The sequence below is a fragment of the Ochotona curzoniae genome, unplaced genomic scaffold (genome assembly GCF_017591425.1).
Source record: "Ochotona curzoniae isolate NIBS_2020 unplaced genomic scaffold, NIBS_Ocur_1.0 contig_3819, whole genome shotgun sequence".
In the NCBI taxonomy this organism is placed as follows: Eukaryota; Metazoa; Chordata; class Mammalia; order Lagomorpha; family Ochotonidae; genus Ochotona; species Ochotona curzoniae.
Window position 1 is genome coordinate 53,183,069 of NW_024466004.1, and position 25,912 is coordinate 53,208,980.

The 25,912-nt window shown below is 40.9% G+C and overlaps 1 protein-coding gene and 1 pseudogene across 1 annotated transcript in view; one reads left to right on the plus strand and one right to left on the minus strand.

Moving 5' to 3' along the window:
- LIN28B (lin-28 homolog B) overlaps positions 1 to 25,912 on the plus strand; it is a 109,180-nt gene that overhangs the window by 18,526 nt on the left and 64,742 nt on the right. The window lies entirely within an intron of this gene.
- On the minus strand, positions 9,497 to 9,833 carry LOC121158410 (annotated as a pseudogene).

Genomic DNA, 25,912 nt, shown 5'->3' on the forward strand with positions numbered 1-25,912 from the left:
CCTGGGAAAGGCACCTAACTCCATCTGTAAGAAAGGGTGACTTTTCATCAGTCTCTGACAACTGTTGTGAATCTAGGAGTGGGAATGAGATTTTCCAAGCGTCCGTAAGACCTGGGTCTTGGGCCAGAACAAAGACAACAACTGGTAATTCTCCCAGATCTTGCCTTTAGGTGGTAGGGACCCAAATAATTAGACCATGATTTACTACCTTCTCCAGAATATTAGTATGAAGGTGATTGGAAGTGGAGCAGCTGAGAACTTGAATCAACACTATGGTTAGTATGAGATATTACACTGCAAGTAGCAGTTTAACAAACTCTGCCACAAGGATGGCCCCCATTTCTGGATTTTGATTAAAAAAAAAAAAGATTTATGTATTCTTATCTGAAAGGCAGAGAAAAAAGGAAATATATATAGAGAAATCTTCATCTGCTAGTTTACTCTCCCAGTGGCCACAATAGCTGGAGCTGAGCCAATCTGAAGCCAGGAGCCAGAAACTTCTTCCGGGTCTCCAACATGGGTACTGCATTCCAAGAATTTGGACTATCCTCCACTGCTTTCCCAGGCCATAAACAGGGAGCTGATCAGAAGTGTAGCAGCCTGGAAACAAGCTAGTGCCCATATGAGATGCTTGGATTTAGAGGATTAACCAGTTGCGCCCCTATACCAACCCCAAAGCAGTTTCTTATCAGCTGTACTTGAGTCCTTAATGATCCAAACAGAATCTTGCCTGTCTGCTCCAGGCTCTATAGCTAGACAAATGAGAACTTGAAAATTAGACAAATTAGGTATAGGAGTATTGTATTAAAGGCATGCAAGTGGTATGATTGGATACCAGTGTCTTCCTGTACTGAACAGAGGAATCACTTCCCAAAGTGAAGGGCAGAAAGGACTCGGCTCCATCAGTCACACAAATGAGAGTGATGCGCAAAGAAGAATTACTAGAAATATCCTCTGGTACTGTTCTACCCTTCATCTTTTTTGTTTATTTAGTTTTTAAAAATTTTATTTATTTCTCTTCTCTCTTTCTCTCTTTTCAAGTGGAGAGAGAGACACCTTTTGTCTGTTAATTCGCTCCAAATGCCCACAGTTTTTAGGGCTGGGCTAGGTCTGCCACATAGGTGGTAAAAACCCAAGACTTGTGGTCTCCTGTGGTGTTCATCAGCAGGGAGCTTTATCAGACAGTGAGGAGCCAAGCACTCAGCTAGGTGGTGCAGGTATTCCAAGCAATAATTTATCTATTATGTCAAATACTCACTTTTTTGTTTTCTATCTTTCATATGAAAAAAAACAGGAAGACAAAATGTAGCATCTTTTAAAAAAATTCTCATTAATATTTGAAGTCTGGAAGCCAGTATCAGAAGAATTAGAATATGAGGAGCATATAATAGAAATATGTTACATATTTGGGGGAAAATAAAATAGAAATAATATACATGAGATCACAAAGAGATATCTTGTATCGATGAATTTACCCTCCGATTCCTTCAGTAGCCAGGACTCTGTGGGCTGAAGCAAGGAGGATTCTGTCATGTCTTTTGTGTAAGTGATAGGGACCCAATAGTTTTAACCATCTCCTAGTGCACATTTGCAGGAAGCTGGAATCAGAAGTGGAGCAGGGTCTGAAACCCAAGCACTCCAGTTTGGGATGAGGGTGTCCTATTGAACAGTTTAAACTCTATGTCATGACACCTGCCCAACATTTTTATTTTGAAGATCCTACATATTATGTAGTACATATTGATTATAGGAAAGTTGGAGGCAAAGAAAGAAAATTTTCATTTAGTAACAGAAGAAACACTCTTTATACATTCTTTAACCATGTCTTCATTCTGTGCTCATCCACATACCTTTTAGTTCTGTACACCTAGATTCTTGCTTGCACACAAACTGAATTAATTTTTACAAATCGTGCACACTTAACTGTTAACAACTTTATTCATCATCTCGAAACAGCTTCTTGGAAAATGCCGTATCTGTTGTTAATAATATTTTGAAGTATGTGTTGAAAACTGTCATTTATGCTAATTAACTTCTTGATTATTTGTCCCATTGATTTTTTTTATTATTATTAATTACATTGCATTATATGACACAGTTTCATATTCTCTGGGATTTCTCCAAGCCCTCTCTGTGCCCTCCCCCCATGGTGGATTCCTCCACTTTGTTGCAATATTACAGTTCAAATTCAGTCAAGATTCTTTCTTTGCAAACATATACCAAGCATAGAGTCCAGCATCTTATTGTCCACATAAATTCAACAGCTTCTTGGGGAGATCATCTCTGGTCTGAAGGTGGAGCTGACAGAATATCATCCCAATCAATTGCCAGCCCCAGCACAACATCAACAACAATTTACAACATTATGGAATTAATTGACATTGTACTGAGTATTTGTCCCATTGATTTTTTTTTAAAGATTTATTTATTTATTGGAAAGTCAGAGATACAGAGAGGAGGAGAGAGAGAGAGGAAGATCTTCCGTCCGATGGTTCACTCCCCAAGTGAGCACAACGGCCGATGCTATGCCGGTCTGGAGCCAGGATCCAGGAACTTCTTCCGGGTCTCCCACTAAGGCGCAGGGTCCCAAAGCTTTGGGCCATCCTCGACTGCTTTCCCAGGCCACAAGCAGGGAGCTGGATGGGAAGTGGGGCCGCCGGGATTAGAACTGGCGCCCATATGGGATCCTGGACGTGCAAGGCGAGGACTTTAGCCGCTAGGCCATGCCGCCGGGCCCATCCATGTCCCATTGATTTTTAAAAATGTTTGTTTCTCATCTGCTTGAAAGGGAAGGAGGGAAAGTAAAGATTAATTAATATCTTGTGTCTGTGAGTATACTCCCAAGCAGAAGCCAAAAGCTCAGAATTGTATCAGAATTCTACAGTCTCATGTGTGTAATAGAGATTCAACCATCACCTATGTATTGTCTCCTAGGAAGCTGTATTGGAAGTCAAGTAGGTTTGGACTAGAAACAGGAACCCAATATATGATTTCAATAGGCGGCTTTATCTCCTTGTCAGCAGTGACTGGCCATTTTTTAAATGGTACCATGCAGAATTAGAGTTGGATACCACACCAGTTCTGTGATATTTTAATTTAACTAGCAAGAATGTAGTAACACAAAAATGCAGGATGTAGTCCTCCATGTTGTAAATTCACCTTAGCTTTTATTTCCTTTGTGTTATTTCCTGCCTTTACTAGATACTGTCCTTTAAAAAGTCTTTCCAGTCAGTTTTGTTCCTCTCACCACTTTGTCTCAACTCCCACCCGAACTCCCTCTTCCTGGTATAAAAAGCTGTAGGAAATTGATAATCCTCGTCTTTGTGCTTCAAAGTCTTCAGCACATGGAGCTAGCTGTTAAGAGAAATTGACCAGGTTCCTGTGATCCTTGTCAGTTCCTCTAATCAATTTTTCTTTACTGGGGAAGCTGTGCTTAACAAAAGAAAACTAACATAAAATTGCAATCATTTGTCCCTTGCTGCTTAGCTTGTATCTGTTCTTCATCTTCTTCAGGTTTCCCTTGTATGATGCTAACTGTTAATTCTTTATTTTTAGATACCACATTTGTTGTGGAAATTGAAAAGCAAATTTCATGTAATCATATATCGTCAGAGTCCATTGAATTCAGTTAGTTGCTCAATTCAATTTATAAGGCTGTTGCCTATTCAAAAGACAATGATTATAAATTATAATGAGTACATTTCTTTCTTTTCCAGCTCGTGTTGACTTTCCCATAAAAACCAAGGAAAAGCAATTCCAACCTGATTTAAAAATGGAATTATGCTGTCATAGAAACTAAAGCGAAGAGATTTAGGGAAACAAAGGAGAGTTATTTATTGTTCTTTTTATAGGCATATTTCTTTAAACATGTCAAGCACTGGTATACTTAGATATAGAGTTAAAAGGAATTTGTTTTTACATCATTGCCAAGTTTAAGCAGCCAAGTAAGCTGAAAATAAGACAATATTTACCAGGATGTGTTTGGAATATCATTTAGGCATTCCATGTAGGTATTGGTATATAGTTCTAATTTACATAGATAGGATTATCATTAAAGGAATTAATATGAAAAACATATTGGTGAGATTAAATGTTGACTGATGCTCCAAAGTTTGTTTTGCAGACAAGTTTAAGTAGTTCTGTGATATGTATTTCTGCTTCCTGAAGATAATCCAACTTTTCGGAAATTCTTCCAAAGAAAATTGGTCTGTTTTTCTTTACAATAAGATGTGATTTTTCCATGTACTATCATATTATAGTGCACCACTGATTTCCAAGGAAATATTTTCAACACTTGTTAAATACCGATGCTCTCCCACTACTTCCGTCCTTCTACCCGCTGCTTTGCTTTTTTTTTTTTTTTAAAAAAGGTGCATTTATTTATATGAAAGAATTAGAGAGTGAAAAAGACGGAGAGGTCTTCCACCTGCTGTTTCACTTCCCAGATGGCTGCAATGCCTGGGGCTGGACTAGTCTAAAAGCAGGAGCCAGGACCTTCACCCTGTCTCTCACATGGGTGTCAAGCGCCCGAGTGCTGCTGCCTTTCCAGCAGGATGGATCTGAACCAGAAGTGGAACCACTGGGGCTCGAATCAGTGCCCATTTGGCTTGCTGGAGCAGCAGGGACTGCACCTACTACGCCACAATGCCATTCCTGCCTCTCCACCCGTTTATGGGATGTAGTTCCATGGGATAAGTGCTGGAAAATTCTTGGCTGATAGTCAGTAATCTGTTAACCAGTATTTACATCACTGTTATTTAACACATGATACAATTAAAGATTTTAAAGATCTAAGAAGCATGTTCATAGCATTTTCAGCAAGATTTTTGTTTTACAAAACCAGAAGCATTAACAAAATTCAGAGCAACTAGAAACGATAGCAAGGAGTGGTTCATCATGCACAAATAGTATAATAGGTGAGCTAACGTCAGATGAGTATTTAGAGAACATCAACCTAGGCACCTTTAAAAAAAAGATGTATTAATTTCAAAGACAGAGGGCTCACTCTTCCAAATTCCTACAACAGTAGTTCTGGGTCATGCTGAAGCCGGGAGCTGGAAATGCCATCTGGGTCTTCCATGTAGATAACAGAGGCCACATACTTAGAGCATCTGCTGCTTTCCCAGAAGGAAGCTGGATTGGATTTGGCGTACCTGGGATATGAACCACTACCTGAATGGGATGCCAGTGTCACAGACCGTGACTTAACCTACTGTGCTACAATGCTGGTCCCATGAAATATATTTTTCCCAATATTTGACTTGTCTTTTTTTACTTTCCTTATGGTGTTTTTTGGTCAAACTCAAGTTTTAATTTTTGATAAAATCCAGGTTGTTACATTTTTGCTTTGTTCTTCTTGTCCTGTATCATTATGTGCCAGGGGTTGTGAAGACATCCTCCTATGTTTTCTTCCAGACATCTTGCAGGTTTAGTGTTTGTGATCCATATCAACTTAGTTTTCAAATAGCCAGTCGAGTAAATGTCAGGATTATTTTTAGGGGACATTGTGACCCAGCAAGTTAAGAGACCTCTCGCATTCCATATGAGGATGATGGCTTAGGTTCTAGCTGCTCAGCTTGATGAATCAGGGAAGCGAGCAGAAGATGGTTCAAGTGCTTCTGCCACCCATACAGACTGATGACATAGATATGTAGATACATGTTTTTACTTGTGTTTGGTTCCACAAGATTATCTGTTTTAAAAAGCAGAAAGGGGAGCAAATAAGTGTTTTTTTTTTTTTTTTTTAAAGATTTATTTTTTATTATTTTTTATTGGAAAGGCGGATATACAGAGAGGAGATACAGAGAGGAAGATCTTCCATCCGATGATTCACTCCCCAAGTGAGCCGCAACGGGCCGATACTATGCCGATCCGAAGCCAGGAGCCTCCTCAGGGTCTCCCACGCGGGTGCAGGGTCCCAAAGCCCCGGGCCGTCCTCAGCTGCTTTCCCGGGCCACAGGCAGGGAGCTGGAAGGGAAGTGGGGCTGCCGGGATCAGAACCGGCGCCCATATGGGATCCCGGGCGTGCAAGGCGAGGACCTAACCACTTGCGCCACCGCGCCGGGCCCCAAATAAGTGTTTTTAAAATGGAAAAAATTTTACTTCGTAACATGTGTGAATATATTGAAAAGTTCTTGGAAAATGGAATTAAAAATTATTTAGGTGAAGAAATGTTTTGAGATTCACGGATATAAGATGTCTTCAAAAAGATTGTGGGAAAGGTATATGGCAGAAAAACTGGGTTTCAAATATTTTTCCACAAAAATGAATTTATATTTTAATATCCATGTTTTAAAGATTTATTTTCATTTGAAAGGGAGATTTATAAAGAAAAGGACAGAGAGAGAGAACGATCATATTACCAGCTGCTTCATTCCCCAAATAACTGCAGTAGCTGGAGTTGAGCTGTCTGAAGCCAGGAATCAGGAGCCAGGAGTTTCTTCCAGACCTGGGCCCTCGTTTGTTACTTTCCCAGACATAGGCAGGGCGCTGGATGGAAGTGGAGCATCCAAGACATGAACTGGTGCCCTTGTGGGATGCTGAAGCTTGAAGGTAGAGGATTAGCCTGTTGAGCCTGGCACTAGCCCCTTAGGCTAGGCATTTGTGCATAGGTTGCTTGGTACATGGCTTGGAATGGCCACATCCCAAATTGGAGCTTGAGTCCTGGCTCTACTTTGGGTTTCAGTTTCCTGATAACGCACACATTGGGAGACAGCAGATTCTGGCTCAAATGCTTATCCTGGCCACCCATGTAAGAATTCGATGGAACTTCTAACTCCTGGCTTTGACCTGACCCAGTCAAGGCTGTGACAGATATTTGGAGAGTGAACCAGCTCTGTTTTTCCATCTCTCAAATTTTTAAAAAAAATTTTTAGTTTTTCATGAGCTTTCTCTTATTTAAGGAAAGGTGAACTATAATAAGTATTGTAAAAGTATATGATGAATTAAATATAAATTAAAATTAAAAGTTAAAAATAGGGACTAGTGTTGTGGCACCGCAAGTTGAGTTCCTTGCCGACACATCTGAGGAGGGAGTGGAGGACAGCCAAGTGTTTAGGCCCCGGTACCTACCTAGGAGACCTGGATGGAGTGCCAGGCTCCTGGCCCTGGCCTGGCCTAACCCTCATCCCTCACCCTGTAACTCTGCCTTTCAAATAAATACATCTTCAAAAAAAATTAGCAGGAATTAAAAATAGCTAAAAACGAAACCAAAAATAAATTCATCTTAGATTTTAAAATGTTTCTTTGATAATTATATTTTGATTTAAGTTAAAAAGTAAATTTAAAGTAAGATTTATTTTTTCTAAAGATTTATTTATTTTTATTGGAAAGGCAGATATACAGAAAGGGGGAGAGACAGAGAGGAAGATCTTCCTTCCGATGGTTCATTTCCCAAGTAGTCTCAACGGCTGGAGCTGAGCCATTCTGAATACAGGAGCCAGGAGCTCTTCCGGGTCTCCCACGCGGGTGCAGAGTCCCAAAGCTTTGGGCCGACTTGCTTTCCCAGGCCTCAGGCAGGGAGCTGGATGGGAAGCGGGACTGCATGGATTAAAACCAGCGCCTATATGGGATCCTGGCACATGCACGGTGAGGACCTTAGTCATTACGCCACCATGCTGGGCCCTAAGGTAAAATGTAAAAAGTGAAAAAAAAAGATAAATTAAAAGTAAATTTGCACATACCAGAAAGATAGATGAATCAAATAAGATTAAATTTTGTTGTTTTTAATCTGCTGTGATGAGGGACACAGCACATGTGGAATATTGGAGTATTTTACAAGAGAGTATTAAAAAGGGCTTAACTTTCTGTAAAGTGATCTGGGAGAATGGTTTTGTGCTTGATCGCGCTGTCAGAAAGCAGAAGCACGTGTTGGTGACTGGGATAGTGGTTAAGATGCCCCCATCCCCAAACTGGGTACTGAGCTCTGCGTCTGCATCTGCTCTTCTATGATCTTCTGTCTACCTGGGAGGTAGCAGCTAATGGTTCCTGTCACCCTTGTGGGAGACTTGGACTGAATTCCTGGTTATGTGACTTAGGCCTGGTTTAATTTTGTCTGTTGCATGTGTTTGGCAAGTGAACCAATAAATGAGAATTTTCTCTCTTTGGCTCTCACTGCCCCGCAAATAAAGATTAAAAAAGGGGGGGTGGGGGGTCCGGCACAGTGGCCTAGCCACTAAAGTCCTCACCTTGCTTGACCAGGATGCCATGTTGGCGCCGGTTCATATCCCAGTGGCCCTGCTTTCCATACAGCTCCCTGCTTGTGGCCTGGGAAAGTAGTCGAGAATGGCCCAAAGCCTTGGAACCCTGCACCTGTGCGGGAGACATGGAAGAGGATCCTGGCTGCTAGCCTCTGATTGGCTCAGCTCCGGCTGTGGTGGCCACTTGGTGAATGAATCATCGGACGGAAGATCTTCCTCTCTGTCTCTCCTCTTCTCTGTATATCTGATTTTCCAATCAAAATAATCAATTTTTTTAATGAAAAATAAAAACAAAAACAAGATTAGGTCTGCATTTAGATAGTCTAGTAATTCTTCCTTGGAAGGCAAGAGAATTACATCAGAACTGAAGCTGGAATTGGTTAAAGAAGCAGGCGTATTAGTCCGAAAAGAGGAGTGTTTGATCATTTTTTCATGTAGACAGTATTGTTTTTATCTCTTCAGATTAGTTCACAATGTAGCCTTTTTTAATGTTGGTATTGTCTGAAATTGTTTATGTTCATCAGAACTCCCCGAGCTCGCTGTTAGTGTGGGCCAGCTCCTTGCTATCGGGCTGCTTTTGTTCTTTCACATTATGTAAGGATGGTAAGGGTAAAGGAAGACTTAGCAAAGGCTTGGTAGCAGAGACAAGTGTTAGAAAGTGTTCCGGTAGTTCCAGTAGAGATACAATGGGGAGGGTCTTTAAGGGAAGTTTGTGGGAGTGGTAAGATAAGAACAAATAGTTGGAGCCAGCTGGGAACCTGGAATTACACCTTGATCTCTCACCGGGCTGGCAAGGCCTCAAGAACTTGGATCACCTTCCAAGTGAAGTCCCACCTTGTTTTCTGGCACGTTAGCAGGGAGCTGATTAGACAGTGGATCAGCTGAGGCTGGAACCAGTGCCTAAGTGTAATGTCAGCATCATGCTTGACCAAACTCCTGCTGAGTGCTGGCCCTCAGGTCGTGATATGGTGAAGCTGTGTTACCAGACAAAGATAAAAAAATCTAAAAAAATTTCAAGCGTCTAAAAATGATATTACGATCCTTTTGTTTTGTCTATAATTCCACTCGAAACTACCGTTTTTTCTAAAAGTATACAATTTTTACATGGTTAACGTAATTTTATGCTCTGAGATATATGTACATGAGAGTACTCTAAGTATATTAAGAAGATGAAATAAAACAGAGTAAAAACTTCTGAGCCCTTAATTGTAACAAAATTGAACTTTGTGTCTATTCAGTTTCTTCTTCTTTTTAAAAACAAGCTCTGGAAGGCTTAACTAAAGGTAAAATTTCAGGATTTACTTTTTACCAGTCTGTTCTGGCATGCTTCTGACAATATCAGAGTCACCTAGGTCAGTGATAGAGTGCACACGGCAGTATTTTCCACACGCTGTGCCCAATTCTGCATCATTGCCACTGTAGTGATGGACACCTGTTTGGGCCAACATGCAGAATGCTCTAGTTCAGATTTCCTCAAGGCTGGGCAGTTGGCGAGGACGACCAGCCTCACCTTGCTCTGTCGGGTCATCTTCAGAGAGTGCTTGTAGCCCAGCACTATTTTCTGCTCTTCATCACCAGCTGGAGCCATGAGTTGACAGACTCCAGCAACTTTTTGATCTTCTTGGTGGCTACCATCTTCCTGCCTGAGGTATGGGACGAACCTCCAACCTAATGCGCTCATCTGGATGTCAAGGAGGAGCAAGAAATCTATTCAGTTTCTAATGATGAATTCGAATACAGTATCAACAAAAGTGTAAAATATCCGCCAGTGTAATCTCATGAGATATCCTGAAAGTTATAATAATGACCTGACTGCTAAAATGAGAAAGTATTTGACATTTGGTAGAGAATGATGAGAAGGCTAGAATTTCTGTTGATAGGTTTGTGCTCATCCTGAAGTGTAGCATCATAATCTGCACGTGGTTGGGTAGGTAGCTCTTCAGAAGGAGCCTGAGCGCATCGATGGGAGGCTGGCACTTCCTCATTGGCATTGTTGGTACTGATTGGCAGGGGTGGCCTTTCCTCCGGGATTTGTTCCCTTGTGCCTTTTTGATGAGGTTGGCTTCTTTCACATGCTTTTACAAAAACCAAAAGACAAAAAACTTATCATAATTTATACATGGTGATGGACTAAGGAGAGGATTGTTCCATTATTGGAGAAGTGTGACCGTTAAAGAGTGCTTTGAACCTTTTTTATGTTGTAAGGTTTAAATACTTTTGTTACCAGTCTAATTTATTTTAATCATAAATACAGTAGTTTTAGAATATGTGATTCTGATCAAGTCATCCTATTATAGAATATTAAAATATGTGCACTTAATTGATTACCTATATTTTTAGGAAGCACTCATCATGTTTCCATATGGAAAAATTTTAGAAATATTTGAAGTTAGTTGCAGTAGAATTAGCTTACCATGGAATTGAAGTTCTGAGACTGCATTTCACTCATAAAGCATAAAGCTCAACTAATAGAATGATATAAATTTTATTCACATTTTCTTATTATTTCATTCAGGTTTTTAATATAAAACTCAGTATAGCAATTTAGCTGTTAGACTGATATAGACAATAATATAGTATTGGTGGTTTTAAAATTTTCACCATTTATATTTAATTCTTCTACACTATTGTGTCATGTTATAATTGCTTATATGAAATTGGTTTCTTATTTTTCATACATTTCCTCTTAGAGTTCAGTAATATTGGCAAAGAGTTAATAGTCGTACAATATACAGAACTCTTGAATTAGTAAAGCAGACAAACTTCCAGACTGTGAGCAAATAACAGGAACATGAAAATGCATGAAAGCGTAAATGTAGAAGTTAAGTGTAATGAGAGACACCATGTATTAGGTAAAAGTCTGGCGGTTATTTTGTTACTGAAGATGTGTGATGTTGGCAGTGTTGTGGAGAGATAGACAGTCACACATACCTCTGGCAAAATTGTTTAAGGATAAAAATTCCTGGATTCAATTTGGCTGTGTCAAAAACATTAAATAAGGATGACTGTACAAAGGTGTTTATTAGAGCCATTTTATTAGAAGCTAAATGTTTTTCATCACAGATGATTAGTTAATTTATAAACGTCAGTGTGGCTGTATACTGTATAGCCAGTTGAAACAAATGTAGTTCTACTCTTAGATTGTTGAACTATGTTCAGAAATTTCCTCAGTTTCTCTCATGGTCCTTTAAAACCTACTGTGGGGCCTGGCACGGTGGCACAAGTGGTTAAGGTCCTCGCCTTGCACGCACAGGATCCCAGATGGGCGCCAGTTCTAATCCCCGCAGCCCCGCTTCCCTTCCAGCTCCCTGCCTGTGGCCTGGGAAAGCAGTCGAGGATGGCCCAAAGCTTTGGGAACCTGCACCCGCGTGGGAGACCCGGAAGAGGCTCCTGGCTTTGGATCGGCATAGCATCGGCCGTGTGCTCACTTGGGGAGTGAATCATCGGATGGAAGATCTTCCTCTGTGTCTCTCCTCTCTGTATATCCGCCTTTCCAATGAAAAAATAGTAAAAATAAATCTTTAAAACCTACTGTGACAGGAAAAGACTGGACACATTTCCACTCTACTTCAGTCATAACAGCTTTGTCTCAGTTTGCCTTTTATACAAGTGTATCACATGCGAGTTTACCTGGAAATAAGGCAGGGATGGGGAAATGGCTTTAACTAAAACCATGACCTTAGAATGTCCGTTGTGATGACAAGTATGTTTATGTGCATTATCTGCAGTCTGTGCTTGTTGAACATACACAGATCACTTGTCGTTGGAATGTAATAGATCATACCTTTTTTGTTTTAATATTTGAGGGTGGCATTTCTTTTGGCATGTATACATCCTAATCCAGACGCTTCGTGGTCAGCAGTGGCTATACCTGACTTACTTATGGTACTGAACCAGCCATTTATTCTCTTACCCTGACTCTGTGGCTTCCACAGAGCTGGGAGAGAATGCTGGGAGAAGGGTCAGTGCATTTAGAGAATAAAAATCTCTGTGTATTTATGTATGCTTTTTCTTCCACCACCAGATAGTACATTTCTAAAATACTGCTCCGATTGGATGAGTGCTGGAAAAAAAATCAGAATTCTAAGGTAAAAGAGACATGAAAAAACAGAAAATTATGAACAACAATAAAATATGATGAATGGGTAGAAAGAGAACACATGGAACATATCATAGAATTGAAAAGAGTAGTACTAAAGGATTATTAGCTGGTTGAGGAACGAATAAGCCTGTTTCTAGATTGTTCTTCATATTAGAATAAAGATCTTTGTCCCTAGTTCAAATATTACAGGAGGAGGAGAGAAAGTGCAACACAATCATAAATTAGGGAAAGTCTTATTTAAAATTACAGTCTTATTTAAAATTGGAACTGTTTGTTGTAACATGATAAACCTAGTCCATTGCCTTCCATGCATCCAGTAACTTTGTGAAAGAATTAGAGCAGAGTTGTGGAACTTGTTTCATGCCTGGAAAGATTCCCTGGGGCTTTGTGACCCCTCTGTGATCATTGGAGCACTCTGGGCACTTGAGAGACATCTGATTTTTTTTTTTTTTTTAAGAAAAAGATGGTTCCTTCATTTCTTACCCAACCTTGCATCAGGCATAAAGATTTTCTCTCATGGCATATAAATATCTGCTGTCTAATACTTATTTCGGATTAAAAAGGTGTTCATGTGCATAAAAACAATTCAAAACAATATGACGCATCATCACCTATGTTATTTTTTAAATTCTTATTGGAAAGTCAGATAGATATAAGAGGAGGAGAAACAGAGAGGAAGATCTTCCATCCTCTTGTTCACTCCCAAGTGGCCACAATGGCCAGAGCTGAGCTTGTCCGAAGCCAGGATCCAGGAACTTTATCCAGGTCTCCCATGCAGGTGTAGGGACCCAAGACTTTGGGTCGTCCTTGACTGCTTTCCCAGGCTATAGAGAGCTGGATACCCATATGGGATGCCAATGCATGCAAGGTAAGGACTTTAACTGCTAGGCTACTGCACTGGGCCCATCACCACCTGTGTTCAACCTTGTACGTTACTAGGATTTTACAGTGGAGAGATAAAATTTATTTTCGAATTTTCTTTGCCGAGTGCCGAGTTAATGACATAACTCTAGAATTGTACTGTGCCAGATAGTAGTCACTCATACCATGTGGCTATTTAAATTGAAATTAATGAACAAATGAGTACTTAATTTCTCAGTTGCATTAATAGTATTTCTAGTTTGTGGTAGTCACATGGCTGGTTATTAGATAGAGCAAGTATAGGACATTTCTGCCTATCATTGAATGAAATTCTATTGATCATTCCCCCAAAGCGTATTTTCTGATAGGTCATCAATATTGCCTCATTTATGGCTTTTTAAAGTACAAGTTTATTGAAGGGACGTTATTGCATTTTTTTCACATTGAACAGATGTCATTCTTGTAACTTTGACAGTATGTTACAATGACAAAATTGTCAGCTATTGCTATAAAGGAAAGTTTCATTCAAGTTAATCAGTAATAAGTTTTACTCAGCCCATGAATTGGGCTTATATGTAATGGCATGGGGTGGTGACAAAAGACTCTAACCTTGGAAACAGGAAACATGTTCTTGTCCCAGCTTGCCACTAACTAGGACTTAGGTTGTGTTAATCTGTGATTTAGTTTTCTTTAAATTGTAGATTTAAATGAAAAATTTTTTAAAACGTTGCTTTTGTACAGGTAGGCATTTAGCACAGGCATTTAGCACCTCAAACTGCTTGAGACACACATATCACATATTCCATACCAGAGTGCCTGATTTCAGTCCAGGTTCCTGGTATTACATACACTGGTAGGCGTCAAATAGTGCCTCAAATCTTAGGGACCTTGCAGCTCAAATGAGAGACCCAGTAGAGTCCTGAGCTGCTGACATTGGCCTAGTCCTGTCTGAGTGATGGTGGGAATTGGGGGAACAAGTCTGCAGTTGCAAGGTACATCTGTGTCTTATAAATCAAATAATAGGAAAACAAATGGAAGTTCAAAACCAAATTACCTCTTGTTTTGGTTCATTTGGGGAATTTTTTTTGCATCAGATACAACATTTATAAAAGCCATATGGTTTTAAATGACAAAGGTAATACAAAGAGTAGGAGAAAATACTGAAATTGCTGAGACGACCCTACTGCTGTTCAAATTGGTTTAAGGTAGAGCATTTAACTATGAAACCATGAACCACTACCCAGAAACACTCTGAATCGTAAATTATAGCATCTTAAATGATAGCAGCTTTTCATAAATGTTGTTTTTGTTGTATTCACTTCCATATAAAAACATGTATTCTCTTTAGAGTTTTAGTATATCTTTGATCCTTAACTATGTAATCTTGAGCAAGTTACATAGTCCATTGCTTCAGTTTTTCTGTTAGATGGATGATGAAATGATATAGTGTGCAGGTATGTCAGAAAAAGACAAGATTATCATACTGGAGAGGAAATTTGGTCTCATGTCGGTACCAGGTATTATGCAAATACAAAGGAAGCACCTCAAACTGAGGCTTAGCAAAGGTAGAGAAGAGAACAGCTGGAGGATAGTTCAGGCACAGTAATGGCATGTGGAAAGACATGGTATGTGTGGTCTAAATAGCCAAAGCATAGAGAAGGTATAAAATCATATAAGAATTTAGGGAATGTTTACAGAATATAGAAAATAAGGACCGGCCAGTTTAAACTTCACCTTGGACGCTGAATGTGTAAGTGAGGGTTAGCTGGAGATACGGGAAGCAAATAAGCACATGGCACTGACAAGCGTCCACTATAGCAGCAATGAGACAAATGCATTAAAAGCCAAAAGACAAGTAGGAAGCTATTCATATGCTTTGAGAAATGATGAAGAATTGTATTAAGGAAGTACATTCAGAATTAATTGAATTTTGTGACTACTTGATATGGAATAAGGGAGATGGAGTTCTGTTTCAAGCATTGAAATCATGGCTTTTCATTTGGAAAGGAAAGCATTAAGAAAAATTCACTGGGGCCCAGCATGGGGTGATTGCTCAGAGGCTAGACCCTCATCTTGCATGCCAGGATCCCATATGGGCGCCAGTTTGTATCTTGACTGCTCCACTTCCCATCCAGCTCCTTGCTTGTGGCCTGGGAAAAGTAGAGGATGGTCCAAGGCCTTGGGACCCCCGTAGCCACAAGGGGGACCCAGAAGCTTCTGTCTTCTGGCTTCAGATCAGCTCAGCTCCAGCTGTTGCAGCCACTTGGGAAGTGAACTAGCAGATAGAGGATCTTTCTATAAGACTTCTCTATAAGTCTGCCTTTCCAATACCCTAATTAACTGTGTAAAGAATGTCAAAATAAATTTTATTTTAAAAAAAATTAAAAAAATAAAATAATAGTAATAATAATAAATAGAGAAACTGGAGAGGTTAACAAGTATGTTTTTAAGAGACTAAGTTGGAGCCGGGCTACTTATTAATTTGTTTACTTTTGTTATTTTTAAATTTTGAACTTTTGCATTTTGTGGTACAATGTCATATAGACTGGGATTCCGCCCTAAACTCCCACCCCCCCATCAGATTTTCCCCATGTTGCTACAATAGTAATAGTATAGTCCTTCATAAGGAGTCGTAATTCCATCAGTCTCTTATTTAAGTGTGCTCTGACATTGCTAGTACACATAATGTCAGACAGTTCAACATCCCATTGTCTGTACATTTCCAACAGTTTCATTGGGAGTCCATCTTTTGTTTGGAAGCAGGGATGCATGTTGCATTGTACTCCCACATCTGGATATGGTAGACCTCTGTACTTCATCACTATACATTTCCATAAATAAGAAGCCATGAAACAAGATCAACAACTGATACAAATTAGAACAACAGTCACAACAACAACAAATTGCAGCACCATGAAAGAAATGTGCCACTGAGTAACCAACACATGAGTGACAAAAAGGAAACACAGAAGTCTCTTGGGAGAAATGATGCCACTGTGTAATCCATGAGCCAGTGATGAATTCGACAAGAGAAAAGAAATTATTTGGAATAAATGAAACTGAAATAAAAAACATCAAAACATGTGGGACACAGCCCAAAAAACCCAATATGGATTGGGTTATTGATATTACACTTTCCATGATGTTTTCCTTATATTAAAGAACATATTGTGTTTATTCTATTGTGATTGATTCATTTCACTGAGCATAATGGTCTCTAGTTGGGAACATTTAGTTGCAAATGATATAATTTCATTTTTCTTAATAGCTGAATAATATTCCATGGAGTAGATGTACCACAGTTTCCTTAACCACTCTTCTTTGGATGCACATCTGTATTGTTTCCATGTCTTTGATCTGTAGATTGTGCTACTGCAGCTATAGGATTACAGATCCCCTTCTCATGTGGATTTCATTTCTATTGGATATATTCCTAGGAGCAGGATAGCTGGATCATATGGCAGATTTATTTGCAATTCTCCAAGCACTTTCCAAACTGATTTCCACAGTGGTTGTACTCAGGCTGCCTACTTAAAATCCTGATTTTACCATGGGTTAGCTCTGTGGCTCTATGCATGTTACTTCCTTATACTTCAGAATCTTACATTAATTTCATTCATGATTAGGTTAATATGCTGAAAATGCATAAAACAGTTACTGGCATACAGGTCATTAGATGTATTTACTTTTTAATTTCAAGTTCAGAATTAGTGTGTGGAAGAAAGGGAGAGACCTTCAAAGAAAGAAAGAATGAAAAGGAGAGAATGAGAGATTACTCCATCTGCTGATTCACTCCCTAAATGGCTACAATCGCCAGGGCTAGGATAATCTGAACCCAGGAGCCAAGAGTTTCTTGTGGTCTCCCCTATGGGTGCAGGGGCCAAGCGCTTGGGCTATCTTTTGCTGTTTTCCAAGGTCATTTAACAGGGAGCTGGGTCAGAATTGGAGCCACTAGAACTGAAAGAATTGCCCATATGGGATGCTGTTGCCTCAGAAGGTGACCTTACCCATTATACCACTTTACTGGCCTCTACTGTTACTCTTAGTGGAGGACATGAGTAAGCTAAATATCAGACATAATGAGTGAGTCCTAGGTAAATACATGTAAGCAATGAGTCTAGAAGGCCTTAGGACTCAGTAGAGAAGTCTGGGCTGGAGGTAAAATAATGGGTGTTGTAGTGGTTGAAACAAGGAAATATTGACAATACCCTAGAGGAAGTGGGTACAGTGGGAAGAGAGTTGAGAGAATACTGGTGAGCAGCTGTAGTTTAGAAGTTCAGGAAGACACTCTTGTGATTCACTGAGCAGGAGTGACCAGAGACATGAGAAAGGAAGTTAGGTCTTTAGATCCTAGATAGCAGAGGGAGTGAAGGAATCATTGATAATGTGAAATGTTGTGAGGCTGATAAGTATGATACCGAGTGAAGAGCTCACCGAATGTGCAACAAAGGATTCACAGGAGGACCTTAGAACATTCTAGTTTGGTAGATATTTAAGAACAGGTTACATTTCCACAAACTGAAGGACAAGTCGATGAAGTGGGTCTCTTCCACTGAGGTTTTGTATTTTTGTTTACTATGATAAAGTGTAATTGAAAGATGAGCAAAGAACTTGAGGCCCTGTCACCCTGCAGGAGAACCCGAAGAGGCTCCCAGCTTCAGCTTGCTCAGCCTGGCCTGTCCCTGGCTATGGAAGCTATCCCAGGAGAGCACCAGCAGATAGAAGATTGGTCTTCTCTCTCTCTCTGACTCTGACTTTCAACTAACTATCTAACTATATAAAATAATAATTGCTTGATTATTACTTTACTTTAAATGTAAAAAGTGGGAGGGGCACAAAGAGAGAAGGATAGCTTCACTGGTCCATTCACATGCTTGCTGTAGCCCATGTTAGACTAGGCTGAAACCAAGGGTCAGTGTCTCAGTCCATTTCTCATGCTTGTGTGACAGGGCCTGAATCGCGTTCCAGAGTGCACATTAGCAGGAAGTTGGAATTGTAAGGAAAGCCAGGACTATTAACATAGATTCACTCCCCAAATGCTCCTATGAGTCTCCCATCTAGGTACAGGGCCCAGCTTGAGCTGTCTTTCACTGCCTTCCCAGGCACATTTAGCAGGAAGCTGTATTTAAAGTGGAGCAGCCAGGACTCACACTGGCTGCCAAGTGGGATGTCAGCGCTGCAGTGGCAGCTTAACTTGCTGTGTGTATCACAGTGTGGGCAGGGCCTCCCCTGACTGCACCAAATGCCCACTCTTGTTTTACGTAGGATAAAGCCGAAAAGATGAGTTTGGTTGCATTTGCCGAATCCTCTTTTCCATCTACTACCTATAAGCATCAAGCATCACTGTAATAAAGAGTAAGTAGTTTTTCATTCTCAAAGCCAAATCAACATCATGTAGCAACGGCCTTGAAATATATGATCAAACATTTGTTTCTATCATAAAATATGCTAAGAAGAACAGTTCTTTGTATCAGTTGTTCCCTTTGGTTTCATAATTTATGCTCTCTGAACTACTTTCCTGATGCTTTTCAAATTCAGATATCAGCCTAATGGCTAAACTGGTAGGGTTTTAGATAATTCTGCACATTCATTTTTTATTTCCATTTCATGTACATATTCATCTCCACTTACTCACCACTCTGGCTCCATCTGCCTTTTCCATTTATTTGAGAAACTTAAAATGTTAGATTTAAGTCATTAGAATGTTTGTCTAAAATTTATTGATAAATTTCAGTGTAGTGTCATATGCATACTTACATATACTTTGTATATACTTTGTAAAGTACATACATACTTTAAAGTATATGCATACTTATATATACTTTGTAAAGATAGGAATGATGGCAACTAATTTTGAATTTAAAGGTAAATATACCAAGACATCTCAGACTCATAAATTACTTCGTATCAAAGATGTATTTTAAAAAGTTGTAAATGAAAAATTTGAACATTACAAAAAAAAAGAATTTTCACTTACCAGCATTTTAAACAGTATCTAAGTTATGTAATTAATGTTTTCCTAAACTTTTTATGATTACATTTATTATGCTTTTGTGGATTTATCTGTTTTATGCATCTTAAAAGAATTTACAGACATCAATACACTCTCCCCTCAATCTTCAAGCAGTCATATCATTATCTAGAATTCAGTACCTTTGTTGAGGTAAAATTGATGAACGATGGCATGTGCTTATTGTAAGTGCATCATTCAATAACTTTGGCAATTGCCGACCCTTTTGTAATCTTAACAGCTCTTAAGACATTGAACGTTACTATCCCTCCAGAAAGATCCCTGGTCCCTCTGCAGTCAGTACATCCACTGACAGGAAACAGCTATTCTAATATTTTTTCCCTATCATAGCTCAGTTTTGTTTTCTTTAGAATTTCAAATAAATAGAATTGTAATTGTAATGATTTTTTTGGAACTTCTTTCACTTTGCATTGTGAGTAGATAATCCTTTTTGGTCTGTCACTCAGATTGCTGCATGTCTTGTGAATGAGGCTCACATTCCTCTTCGTTTCCTTTTCAAAGATGTTTATGTATTCATGGATTAGGAACATAGAGATTGCATTTCCGTCCAGAGTAAAGGGCAAGAATGCTTACTGCCAGTTATAAAAAATTCAGGTTTCCTAAGGTCAAGGTTCTCCTGTCTTGTAATGCAACCCATCAAATGTATAGATTTCATCAGACCTTCTTCATGTCATCATGTGGCAATTGGAGCCTTTAGAACCAGCACAAAATGCTTATGCTTAGTTCTTTTTCTTCTGTTACTCTGAATACTAAACTGTATTTTGTTCCCTGATGCTGCAGTATCATGCCTTCACAGTATTAACATCCATGATATTTTCGTAGACTGGTTAGTGAGCTTGCACTTGATGTAAAGTTAAAGACTCATTACCTTGATGAGCATTTGTTGTATAATCCAGTAACACATCTTTGTTTATTGGTCAGTAATGGTCTATTGTATGTACATTATCAAAATTTGTTTATCTATACTTTTATTTGATAGTTGTACTGTTTAGTGTTTGGTTAATAAGGATAACTATTCATACATAAATGATTGTGTGGACATGTGTTTTCATTTCTCTTGTATAAATATGTAGAAGTGGAACCCAGGGTCATAGGTCAAGTACATGTTAAATTCTGTAAGAGACTGAATTTTTTCCAAAGTAGATTAGTTATTTCATACCCCTGCCAATGGAATACAGGGATTTAGTTATTCCATAGTCTCAGAAATTTTTAAACCGTTTTAGTGTATTAATGTGTCTTGCATTGTGGTTTTCATTTATGTTTTTGGAAAATGACCATTGCTGAACAATTTATTTTTATATACATGTATCTGTTTCTCATAGACATATATACTCAAAGCTTTTACCTGTCTTTAAAAACTAATATTCACTGGGTCTCAGGACAGGGCCTCTCATGCCTGGATCCCAGACGACAGCCACCATGTGCACGTGGTGAACTGTCCCCAGGCCTGCCTGGGCTCCGGGGGCTGCTCCCTTCCGTGTGAGTACACCAAGAGGGGAGGTCTCCGTGACTGGGCAGGTCCTGGACTCACCCACCACCTTCATTGGGTGGTGAATGGGATTGGGGAGGGGTGCGACCTTGGGCCTGGGAGTTTAAACTTCCAGCAGCCTCCTGGCTGCTGGTGGGTTTCAGGATGGGGCGTCTCATGTGCACGTGGTGAGCTGGCCCCAGGCAGCCAGTGCGCCATTTGGTGCCAGGCTCTGCCTGCTGGCCGCCTGGCCGGGGAGCTCTGGGGTTTTGTTTCTTTGAGTCACTGCTTAGTTAGCTCCAGGCTGAACCCATTGTGCTTCTAAGACGTGAAGCATTCGTAAAGATTCCCGTTGGCAATAACTCTTCCTTTGTAAAACTTGTAATCACTGAACAATGCTGACTACCAAATACCAGTCCATGCAAAAGCTATGGCTTGGGGCTTGTCTTGCAGAATTATATCATGTTACCTAACATGATGATGGATCAGCAAAGGGTCACATTAAGCAAGCCATTACATTAACCAGCACTCAAGAACCATAACCAGGGGTAAATTCTGTGAGGGATGTGTGGGACACATCCTGTGGAAATTTTAGCCCCACTGGTTATCTCAAGAGTTGGGGTGGTGATGGACTAAGCTAGGTGTGACCAAAGAGCCTGCCATCAATCACAGGTAAAGGAACCCCCAACAGTCTGGACTGGTTAGGGCAGCAGCACCCGAATGTGCATCCTGATTAGGGTGTGGGGTGGTCCAGGCTGCAACGTTCACCAGCTCATACAAGGCCAAATGGAAGGCCAGACTGCGCTGCTCACTGGCCTAAACCCAATGGCATGTATGAGAACTGGGTCTGGGAGGGGATTAAGTGGAGGAACTTGGGAAACTCCCCTGGCAAGTCATAGCTCCCGCTGGTGAACATGTGGTCCAGACCTGGGGGTCAGACAAGCTGGGAAAAGTAGCTCCAACAGCTGACTAATGTGTCAATTGGTAATGGAACAGGGTAGATCAGGCAGGACTGAGCAAACCTTAGCCCACAAGCAAAACTAGAGACCAGGAGAGAGCAGAGGTCATGCCGAGCTAGGCTCTTGCACCTACTGGTCTGCGTGAGTCTGGAACGCTAAGCCACAGTGTCTAGGGCAGAGGTCGGGACAGGTGAGGGGCTGTGCCAAGCTGAGTCAGAGCAACCACTGGCATGCTTGTGATCTATGGCTGGGAACAGGCCCGGCTGGGGAGCTAAGGGGACAACTCTAGCTGGGTTAAGGTTCCCACCAAGGGGCGTGTGACCTGGAATGGGGGCTGCATTCTTATCTGGAAACGGTTGTAGTCTCCCTTGGCACAAGTGTGGACTGGGATTGGATGCACCGAACCGGGCCAGACCCAACACCCTCTGGTGTCCTGGAGGACTGGGATAGATGTGCGATGGACTAGGCAAGGTCTCAAACCCCTACTGAGCCATGTGTGAGCCATATGTGAGTAAGGACAAACCATGGCTGGGCTGAAACATCCAACAGCAAGGACCAGTTTGGGTTGAAGGCCAGTCAGGAAAAGCCACTGTTCCTGCTATGACAGGAGGTGAACTGAGTAGGGCTGGCTCATGGAACCACTGGTAAGCGTGAAACCTGGCATTGGGAGAGGTTCTGATGGAGAAGCCTGGGTAACTCCTCTGGCAGGACACAGACCCGGCAGGTAAGCGCAAGAAACATGATAGGAAACAGCCCAGACCAGGCCATGGAAAGTTACCCACTGGCATACATTTGGCAGGGGTTGGGGGAAGACAGGCTGAATCTGTCCGCATCATCCACTGGCAAATCCAAACACCAGAACAGTGTGGGTCGAGCCAGGTTCGGTTGCAACAAAGACTAGTGCACAATACGGAATGCCAAGGTGAGGTTGCCTGTACCGGAAGGGACCACATCGCCCAACCAGCAAGCGTGAAAACAAGGAAGGGAGTGGGCAGAGCCAGCAGGGGAATAAGGGAGGGTTCCTTTGCTGGACAGGTTCTCCCGCTGGAGAGTGTGGGCTGGGATGGGGGCAGACCAGACTAGGCAGGGCTATAACACCTGTGTGCCTCATGTGGACTAGATTAGGGAAAAGCCAGGCTGATCTGATTATTCCTACTGGTGCAAACAAAATTAGAGTGGGTGGGGGTTGTTTGGGCTTAGCCACTGCATCAGCTGGCAGAAGCTGGCACTGCGGGCTAGTTCTGTCAAGTCAAACCACAGAACTATCTGGAGAGTACATAATCTGGGAGTGGGAGACGCCTCGGGGGGAAATAGTGGGCTCCTCCCTCTTGGGTTACCACTTCCAAGGGAGGGCATAAAACTAGGACAGGGTCTGGGGTGGAAGGGGGTGTGGGACAGACTGGACTACTGCTACACATACTGGCAAACCAGGTTAGGGGGCGGGCCTGGTGGGGGTTATTGCGGGTTGCTCCAACTAGGCTGCAGCTCCCACTGGTTTGTGCGAGGGCCGAGTATGTGCTGGGCAGAACCAGGCTGGACTGCATCACCCATTGGTTCCAGTGGAAGTTGGGGTTGAAAACAGAACCCATCCAGCAACTGCAACCACCAGCTGATCAGGGCGCTGGACTGTGCCGGGCCCTGTGCTTGCTAGCACATACAAGAATCTAGTTTGAGAACACCACAGACAAAGTTTCTTTGGAGATCTTCCTAATCTAAACGCTGGACTCAGAACCCTAACCAAGAAAAGAGAGAAGACAGAACAGGTCAACCAACCATCTCAGCTATAACTTGGCAGCGAAATACGGGGCAAACGGAGACTCTATGATGGACTATGTCAATCAGTGGATTCTTCAAGGACCTCATCGTGCTTGGAGTGGCGAGATTGGCAGCGATTCATAACTGCACTTCAGCAAAAACCTCAGAGCATACCCTACATGTGGGACCTGGGGAGGGTGGGAAATTGGGTGGGCCTTCTCCCTTAATACCCCCCCCCCCCTTAAACATGAAGGAAACAATATGGAAAAAATAATAGTCTTACCGACCTTCCTGTAAAAAATAAATAAATAGATAGATTTAAAAAAAGTAAAATTCATTTTGTTAGCTTTCTTAAGAAAGAGTTTACACAGCTAGAGTTAACATAGATTTGGGGAGATCTTTGAGTTCTAGAGGTATCCGGAAAGCTTTGGATTAAATAGTGTCACATCCTAGAAGTGACTATGCTAATTCTGAGAGTACACTGAGCCACCAGCATTGGGAAGAGGGTGCTGGGATCCAGAAAGTTGGGGGCCACAGGTCATCTTTGGGAGACAAATAGAAGTTAATGTAGAGAAAAATATGGCAGGAAATTGATATTTTCGGTATTTGTGAAAAGAAGGAGGAATTCTGATATCAAATTAAGTTGGTTCCGAAATGTGCAGTTGGGACTGTGAAGCGTTTTTTCCCCATATGAATTTCCATGAATTTCCTCCCTAATAAGGTCATGTCAAAGAGGAAGGGATGGTTAAATTCAATGTGACTTTCATTGAATAGTTTTGTTAAAGATATTCCTTTTCTTGTTTAAGACTGTCTTCCTCTTGACAGCTGATAAGAAATTCCTCAGAGCTTTGTTTATTACATGCTATTCTCTAGAGTGAAGTAGAAATACCGTGGCCAAATTCAGCCCATTGTCTGCCTTCTATTTAAAAATATTTTTAAATTTGAGGCCAGTGTCCTAGCTCAATTAGCTAACTCTCAGCCTGCAAATGCTTGAATCTCACATTGAATGCCCATTTTGTGTCCCAGCTGCTACACTTATGGACAGAGAAAGCAGCAGAGAATGGCCCAAAGTCTCAGGACCCTGTACCCACATTGGAGGCCCTAAAAGAAACTTCTGTCTCCTGGCTTCAAATCAACTCAGCTCAGCTTAGGCCATTATGGTCACTCGGGGAGTGAACTAGCAGTTGGAAGATCTTTCTGTAGATTCCTCTCCCTTTAATTCTACCTTCCCAATAAAAATAAATAAATTTATTAAAAAAAGTTTTTGTAACGAGCTTTGTCACCCTGTCTTTTTATTAAATTCAAATCTATTTGCAGATTAAGAAGTTGTAATCTTATATAATGTGTATGTGTGTGTGTCTGTGTCTATGTAATTTTTACTCTTCCTCCCCCAGTGTTAAAACCATGAAGTTGGCATTAGTAAAATTGTTAGTCATTTGCATTCCTGTGTGTAACAAATACCATAGCCTAAGGGGTTTCAACAACACACATTCCTCCAGCCCGTTACTCCCCTTACCCAGTGCGGTTCTGAAGGCTGGAAGTACTAGATGAAGGAGCCAAGGAATTCAGTGTTTGACTGGACCTGTCTTCCTGGTTTGCGCACAGCTGCTCTCTTTCTGTATCCTTATATTACTGGCAAAGAAAAAGGGATTGAAAACATAGCTCAGGTATTTTTTCATAGAGGCTTGTAATCCCACTCATGAGTGCTCCGTCCTTATGACTTAATTACTGTGTGGCTCCAAATACTAGCACATCGGGAATTAGGACTTTACAGTTGAATTTTGGAAAGGGACACTAAATTTATTGAGATGTTGCCAGTTACTGCTTTGAATGTATTCATTTGAGAGAAAGTTGCCCATTGTTATTGGACTCAGTCTTTCTATTATTGAATTGAAAAAATTATGCATCCAGAATAGCAGTCCTTTATCAGATGTATTTTGTGAATATTTTCTACTAATTCTGTTTCTCATATATTTTAACAGTGTCTTGACATATATAAGTTTTAATTTTTCATGATGTCTCATTATATAATTGTTTTATAAAGCCTAAAAGATGACTACCTATTCCAATCCTTAGAACTGTTTTCTTCCAAAAGCTTCAGAGTTTTGGCTTTTTGACTAGGTGTGTGATTAGGACCATTTATAGAAAAGACCTTTTCCCCTTAATGGAGTGCTTTGGCATCTTTGCCAAAGTGAGATTGTCTAGGGACCCTGTGTGGTGGCCTAGCAGCTAAAGTCCTCGCCTTGCACGCCAGGTTCCCATATGGGTGCCAGTTCTAATCCCAGCGGCCCTGCTTCCCATCCAGCTCCCTGCCTGTGGCCTGGGAAAGCAGTCGAGGACAGTCCAAAGCTTTGGGACCCTGTACCCGTGTGGGAGACTTGGAGTAGCCTCTACGTTCCTGGCTTCGGATTGGCACAGTTCCAGCCATTATAGCCACTTGCAGAGTGAATTATCAAATGGAAGATCTTCTCTTCCCTGTCTCTCCTCCTCTCTGTGTTTCTGACTGTCCAATAAAAAATTTAGAAAAGGAAAAAAGAT